Source organism: Arvicanthis niloticus, chromosome 27, assembly GCF_011762505.2.
Source record: "Arvicanthis niloticus isolate mArvNil1 chromosome 27, mArvNil1.pat.X, whole genome shotgun sequence".
Taxonomy (NCBI): domain Eukaryota; kingdom Metazoa; phylum Chordata; class Mammalia; order Rodentia; family Muridae; genus Arvicanthis; species Arvicanthis niloticus.
Window position 1 is genome coordinate 25,123,502 of NC_133435.1, and position 8,841 is coordinate 25,132,342.

Below are 8,841 nucleotides of genomic sequence, written 5' to 3' on the forward strand. Positions count from 1 at the left end.
TCAAGACTCAGAGGTTAAGATGTCCTCCAAACTCACTGATGATGCTTCCTTGCCCAGGCCAAAGTCTGACTCCTTTTTTCAGGTTTGTCTTTGTCCCTTTTCTCATCCACTCTTCAGAATGAAATCAGAATGATTGCTTGAAACACCAATGTTTGCCGGAGAGGAAGGATTTAGTGCTATTTAAGGGGCAGGCCACAGAGAGTTTAACCACACTCCAGCTGAGTATATAGATAACGCAAATTGAAGCAGACATGGAAGATCTGGGAAGGCATTGTGATTGGGGTACCTGATGTAAAACTCCCAGAGAAGCAATAAAAATGTTGTGTGGGGAAAAAAGAAAGAAACGAAAGATACGAAAAGCAGAACCTTGTGTCTCACTCACATCAGTGTTATAAGACTTCTTTTTTATAAATAAGAAATAAATGTCTGATTTTTCAAAAATAAGAAATAATGTCAAATAAAATAAAATTTTGCTTGAAGTATAATTTAATTTTATATCTTTCAATAAAATAAAAATATGTAAGATAATGATGAAACATACAAAAAAAACAAAACCCACCAAATTGGGGCTGGAAAGGTAGCTCTGTGGTTAAAGACGCTCGCTGCTCTTACAAAAGACTTGGATTCAGTTTCCAGCACCTACGCAGTGAATCAAAACCATGCATAACTCCAGTTCCAGGAGATACAACCCCCTTGTCTGACCCCTTGGATACCAGGCACACACATGGTACACACATGCAGGCTAACACTCACACACATAAGTCTTTTTTTTTTTAAGTTTTAAAAATACAAATTCGATCTCATGATTCTCCTTTTAAAACTTGCACTGGTTCCCTGTTCCAGTCTGTGATTATTTGATGAGTGTGGCTTGCCGAATCTTTTGGATTTGACCCTCACTTGGCACTTGGCATGTCACGTGTTTCAAGGGCCAACCACACCAGATATCTTTGGGCTTTCAAAAGAACCACTATGTTTCTGGGTGGTGGCTCTCAAGCCTAGAACATTCTTTCATGGTGCATCCTTTTCCCATTATACATCCATATGTGTAGAGAAAGATGACATAGAAGTTGACCTTTTTGTAAGCACATTCTGTCTGCCTGTGTGCTTACCATTTCTTAGGAAGAGTTTGCTTGTGGATAAGATATGTGCTACATTTCATAGAGAGAACCCCCACACATCAAGGCCAAGGCTGTGCCAAGCCTTCTTACTGTATTCATTGCAGCTGACACCATGTTCTAAACATGGTCATTCCTCAAATTTATTTTCTAAGTGAAACGATTTTCTTTTATCTTGTTTCCTTTTTTTAGAAGCTTCTAGGTAAGTGTCATTACTTGTAGTGTAAAGAGAATAGGTTGAAGCTCAGTATCAACACCCACATTCTAGAAAAGTGCTTAGCTATAGCAGTGTCATTTGAAGCGATAGGCAAACTTAGAAAGGAGAAATGTGGTTACTACTGGAGGGAGTCAAGGAGAGCTTATTAAATGAGGGACCAGGACACTGAACAAATGGACAAGGACAGATGACAGATGATGTTTAGGAAAGAGGAAATGTGTCAATTTGATGATCATGCAGGACAAGTACAAAGGCGAAGAAAAATCGGACTGCAGATCAAAAAGCAGACCACTGTCCACTCAACAGCTCAGAAAGCAGACCTCACCAAGCCCTGTTCACTTAACAGCTCACTGTACACCCTGTATGCTCCAAGCAAGAGAAACCCAAAGGAGGTACGTGCAAGAAGCTGACCATCACAGCTGTACTTAGCTGAGTTTTCTGACAGCACTGAGCAGTTGGAGGGCAAGCAGAAAGTCATCTTAGGTCAGAAGACAGGACGAAGGGGGACTCTTAATTTGGGAGTAGCCGAGGGAGATGGATTCAAAGACTCTTTGGGAAGGAATTGTGCAGACACACGACTGATTTCAAGTTCAGTATGTGTTTTACCCTTAAGCAAGAATCAGGTTTTCATTCAGATCAAATTTTTGCCTGCTCAAAGTAAGTTATACAGTGGTACTGCTGTATTTTAATAAGAAGTCACAAGTACTTAACTCACTAACGAGGCACCGACTTGACGCAGATGAAATTTCAGGAAAGGCTAAAAAGTGACATCTTTCAAACCCCAGAGACAAGGTGGGAACAGGCTGCCTCAGTAAGGAGTATATCAAGCCGTTCTAAAAGACAGGGTGGCCTCTATGGCATTTCTAAGAGGAGAGGTTTGGTCTAGTTTAAAACCAGTATCTTCAATTTAGTCTCTGAGTACATTGTCATAGGTCACCAGGTCCCCAAGATCCTCTACAACAATGGCAACAATATAACCTCAGTACAACTAAGCCAAACAAAAAGGAAAAGCAGAAATATTAAGATCACTAGACCACTTAAAAGCAGCACTAAAGGGGTGCCAATTCCACTGATGGCTAATTTACCCTTTTGGACTCAGCTCTATAGCTCTTGGATATCACACATTCTGTCTCCATGTTTATTATCCTTCTCTCTGACTTCCTCTCATCCACTCAAACAGACTTGCTTCAGCAATCATGTACGGTAGCCCAAGAGTTAGGCCTCAATGGTGCTAGTCTCTCATTATGTAAGAAAGATAATGACCGAACCTTCTCTTCAGGGCGTTCTATTTAGGCATGGAAGAAGGAGAGTCTATGCTAGTAGCTAATTGAAAGAAGGAAAAGAACAAGATAATGTAAGTAGGTGTAGTGGGGGTGGGGGTGGGGGGACCTTGTAAATGACTGAGATGAAAATCTTCAAGAGTTGCGATGGTATATATAATTTATATAAAAGTTGATCCTATCTGTAGAGGATAGACTTAACCTGGAGTTCAAAGGTGTTACGTTTACAGAAATCAGTGGTGGGAACTGGAGTGGCTCCTCGGGTAAGAACACAAGCTGTTTTTCCAAAGGACCTGAGTCTGGTTCCTAGCACCCACATCAAGTGGCTCACAACCACCTCTAATTCCAGTTCCAGGAGGTCCTCCACTTTACAGCCTCCACAGATAATTGCATTCACAGGAATATATCCCCATACACACACACACACACATAAGCTAACTTTTTTTTTAATAAATAAAATCTAAGAAATCAATAGGAATTAAGTTTTTAACCTGGAAAAAAGTAAGGTAAGACACTAGGTAGATTTCTAAGGTCATATCTAACTTGAGAATTCTGCGACAGTATTTTAATATGTTTTCACTAAGTCCTGGGTTTGACCTAAAGGAAGTAGCCAAGGAAAAAGGAACACAGTGCTGTTGTTTTCCTAGCGCGTGCTTCGACTGGGATAAAGGACTGATTTTACTAAGGACCCTATCTTAGGAACTCAAATCTTAATGTGTTTAGCAGCCCTACAGTCCTGCCTTAGTGCATTTACTTTCTTTTTTTTTTAATTTTTATTTTTGATTTTTCGAGACAGGGTTTCTCTGTGTAGCCCTGGCTGTCCTGGAACTCACTCTGTAGACCAGGCTGGCCTCGAACTCAGAAATCCGCCTGCCTCTGCCTCCCAAGTGCTGGGATAAAATCCCTAATTCCCGTGCTCACTCCTATTTATAGTCGCTGCCTTCCCTTCCCGCTCCACCCTGCGCAGCCACCTGTCACACTTGTGCACCTTTGCGTACTCGTGTTCCCAAGTGATAATCTCACCCCGTGCTTAATTCAGGCATTCTGGTGATCCTCCTGCCAATCGGTCCACCAGTCTTTTGCATCTATGATGATGCATTTTGCCTTTTCTATAGGTATGAGGCGCGCTCCTGCAGGATGCTGCCCGCACCGGTCAACACTCTTCACACCATCCTATCTCCGCTACTCCTGGGATTCCTCCAGCAGCCACACATTCTCTCTGGCTTTGATCATCTCTCTCGTAATCCACAGTTCATTCCTGATAATAATATCCAGACTTGGTGTGGAGCTCATATCTTAAAACAATGCAAATGACTCCGACCTCTTATTTTCGGTAACTGTTATTTCTTTTCTTCTTTCCAAAAATAATCTCCTGACAAGAGGAGATAGACTATAGACGCCACCATTCCTCTTGCTTTTCTTAAATTCTCTGAAGTCAAACTGTGTCCTAACTAACACCGCTCTTTTCAAAGTCACTAATCACTTCTTTGCAGTCTGATCTAGGATGTGGATCTGCTTTCAATGTGCCCGACCTTTCGGTGGCACTAAGCAGCTGACTGCTCTCTCTCTCTCTCTCTCTCTCTCTCTCTCTCTCTCTCTCTCTCTCTCTCTCTCTCTCTCTCTTAATGCTTTCTTGTTTCAGGCTCCTTCTGCAGCATTCTTACCACGCTGCCTCCTCCTTCTAAGCAGGCTTGAGAATCCCACTACTTTGGTTTAAAGTAACACATTTGGATGCTCCAGAGTATACTCCTGGGGCACCATTTTTAATTTACATGTTCTCTCTGGGTCATCTTATCTCATCACTTTAAATCCTTTCTCTACACTGGGGATTTTTTTTTCCAATCCTCAAAATACTATCCAAAATGTTGAATTTGAAAACAGATACAATTAGACATCTCAGCATTTCAACTTAGCCAAACCAATAGATAGATAGATAGATAGATAGATAGATAGATAGATAGATTCCCTGCCTCCCCCCTCCCTGTCTCAAAAAAGAGCAATGCCCCCTCACTTGGTCTGTTTGGCTGGGGCAAACATCTAATTGGTCTGCTCCTGGGAAGACACCATATCCTGAGCCATCCTAGAGGAACCACTGCACTCAGAGCAGCAGGATTTCAAGATCCCAGAGGCAGCCTGAGACCCAGCAGTTCTTCCACCCAGGAGCTCAGGATCACAGAGACATCTGGACTCTGAGGAGTTCTGGCACAAACAAGATAACTAGAAACACAGGCTCCAGTCAGAGACAGTGAGTGCAGGTAGCACTAGGGTTAACCAGATGGGGAAAGGCAAGCACAAGAACATAAGCAACAGAAACCAAAGTTACTTGGCACCATCAGAACCCAGTTCTTCCATCGTAACAAGCCTTGGACACCCTATCACACCAGAAAAGCAGGATTCAGAATTAAAATTAATTCTCATGATGATGATAGAGGACTTTAGCAGGGACATCAATAACTCCCTTAAAGAAGTGCAGGGGAACACAGGTAAATAGGTAGAAGCCCTTAAAGAGGAAACACAAAAATCCCTTAAAGAACTGCAAGAAAACACAACCAAACAGGTGAAAGAATTACACAAAACCATCCAGGATCTAAAAATGGAAGTGGAAACAATAAAGAAATCTGAAAGGGAGACTACCCTCAAGATAGAAAACCTAGGAAAGAAATCAGGAGTCATAGATGCAAGCATCACCAACAGATTACAAGAAATAGAAGAGAGAGTCTCAAGTGCAGAAGATACCATGGAAAACATAGACACAACTGTCAAAGAAAATGCAAAATGCAAAACGCTCCTAACCCAAAACATCCACAAAATCCAGGACACAAAAAGAAGACCAAACCTAAGGATAATAGGTATAGAAGAGAGTGAAGATTCCCAACTTAAAGGGCCAGTAACGTCTTCAACAAAATTATAAAGGAAAACTTCTCTAACCTAAAGAAAGAGATGCCCATGAACATACAAGAAGCCTACAGAACTCCAAATAGACTAGACCAAAAAAGAAATACCTCCCATCACATAATAATCAAAACATCAAATGTACAAAACAAAGAAAAAATACTAAAAGCAGTAAGGGAAAAAGGTAAAGTAACATATAAAGGCAGACCTATAAGAATTACACCAGACTTCTCACCAGAGACTATAAAAGCCAGAAGATCCTGGACAGATATCATACAGACCCTAAGAGAACACAAATGCCAGCCCAGACTACTATACCCAGCAAAACTCTCAATTACCATAGATGGAGAAACTAAGATATTCCATAACAAAACCAAATTTACACAATATCTTCCCACAAATCCAGCATTTCAAAGGATAATTGATGGAAAACTGCAACACAAGGAGGGAAACTACAACCTAGAAAAAGCAAGAAAGTAATCATCAACATGCCTAAAAGAAGATAGCTACACAAACATAATTCCACCTCTAATAACAAAAATAACAGGAATCACCAATCATTTTTCCTTAATATCTCTTAACTTCAATAGACTCAATTCCCCAATAGACATAGACTATCAGACTGGATACAATGGACAGATCATGGAAACAGAAACTAAACAAAGACACAATGAAACTAACAGAAGTTGTGAACCAAATGGATTTAACTGATATCTATAGAACATTTCATCATAAAACAAAAGAAAAATCTCAGCACCTCATAATACCTTCTCCAAAATTGACCATATAATTGGTCACAAAACAGGCCTCAACAAATACAAAAAGATTGAAATTATCCCTTGCATCCTATCAGATCACCACAGACTAAGGCTGGTCTTCAATAATGACAAAACAATGGAAGCCCAAATACACGTGGAAACTGAACAACACTCTACACAATGATGAGTTGACCAAGGAAGAAATAAAGAAACTAAAGACTTTTTAGAATTTAATGAAATCAAGGAAATATCATACCAAAACTTGTGGGACTCCATGAAAGCAGTGCTAAGAGGAAAACTCATAACTGGAAAGCTCTAAGTGCCTAAAAAAAAGAAACTGAAGAGACCATACACTAACAACTTGACAGCACACCTGAAAGCTCTAGAACAAAAAGAGGTAAATATACCCAAGAGGAGTAGACAACAGGAAACAATCAACCTCAGGGCTAAAATCAACCAAGTAGAAACAAAAAGAACTATACAAAATATCAACAAAACCAGGAGCTGGTTCTTTGAGAAAATCAACAAGATTGATAAACCCTTAGCCATACTAACCAGAGGGCACAGAGACTGTACCCAAATTAATAAAGTCAGAACTAAAAAAGGAGACATAACAACAGAAACTGAGGATATTTAAAAAATCATCACATCCTACTACAAAGGCCTATACTCAAAAAATCTGGAAAATCTGAATGAAATGGAGAATTTTTTGACAGATATCAGGTACCAAAATTAAATCAGGAGCAGATAAACCATCTAAACAATCCTATAAACCCTAAAGAAATAGAAGAAGTCATTAAAAGTCTCCACACCAAAAAAAGTCCAGGACCAGATGGTTTTAGTGCAGAATTCTATCAGACCTTCAAGGAAGACCTAATACCAATTCTCTTCAAGCTATTCCATCGAATAGAAACAGAAGGAACACTACCCAATTCATTCTATGAAGCTACATTCACACTGATACTTAAACCTCACAAAGACCCAACAAAGAAAAACTTCAGACCAATCTCTCTTATATTGATATTATATTATATTGAATATTGATGCAAAAATACTCAATAAAATTCTCACAAACTGAATCCAAGAACACATCAAAACAATCATCCATCATGATCAAGTAGGCTTTATCCCAGGAATGCAGGGATGGCTCAATATTCAGAAATTTATCAAAGTAATCCACTATATAAACACACTCAAAGGAAAAAAAAATTGATCATCTCACTGGATGCTGAGAAAGCATTTGACAAAATTCAATATCCCTTCATGTTAAAAGTCTTGGAAAGATCAGGAATTCAAAGACCATACCTAAACATAGTAAAAGCAATATAAAGCAAGCCAGTAACCAACATCAAATTAAATGGAGAGAAACTTGAGGTAATCCCACTAAAATCAGGCACTAGACAAGGTTGCCCACTCTCTCCCTATCTATTCAATATAGTACTGGAAGTCCTAGCCAGAGCAATTAGAAAACAAAAGGAAGTCAAAAAGATAAGAATAGAAAAGGAAGAAGTCAAAATTTCACTATTTGCAGATGACATGATAGTATACTTAAGTGACCCTAAAACTTCCACCAGAGAACACCTAAACCTGATAAACAACTTCAGCAAAGTGGCTGGATATAAAATCAACTCAAACAAATCAGTAACCTCTTTCTACTCCAAAGATAAACAGGCTGAGAAAAAAAATTAGAGAAATAACACCCTTCACAATAGTCACAAATAATATAAAATACCTTGGTGTGAATTTAACCAAGCAAGTGAAAGATCTGTATGACAAGATCTTCAAGTCTCTGAAGAAAGAAATCGAAGAAGATCTCAGAAGATGGAAAGACCTCCCATGCTCCTGGATTGGCAGGATTAACTTAGTAAAAATGGCCATCTTGCCAAACGCAATCTACAGATTCAATGCAATCCACATGAAAGTTTTAACTCAATTCTTCATAGAGTTAGAAAGAGCAATTTGCAAATTCATTTGAAATAACAAAAAAAAGAAAAAAAACAGGATAGCGAGAAATATTGTCAACAATAAAGGAACTTCTGGGGGAATCACCATCCCTGACCTCAAGCTGTACTACAGAGTAATAGTGATAAAAAAAAAAAAAAACAAAAAAACAAAAAAACTGCATGGTATTGCTACAGAGACAGACAGGAAGATCAATGAAATAGAATTGAAGATCCAGAAATGAACCCACACACCTATGGTCACTTGATCTTTGACAAAGGAGGTAAAACTGTCCAGTAGAAATAGGACAGCATTTTCAACAAATGGTGCTAGTTCAACTGCAGGACAACATGCAGATTGATCCATTCTTATCCCCTTGTAGAAAGCTCAAGTCCAAGTGGATAAAGGACCTTCACATAAAGCCAGATACACAGAAACTAATAGAAGAGAAGGTGGGAAAAACCCTTGAATACCTAGACACAGGGGGAAACTTCCTGAACAGAACACCAATGGCTTATGTTCTAAGATCAAGAATTGACAAATGGTACCTCATAAGATTGCAGAGCTTCTGTAAGGCAAAAGACATTGTCAATAGGACAAAATGATAATCAATAGGTTGGGAAAAAATCTTTACCAAT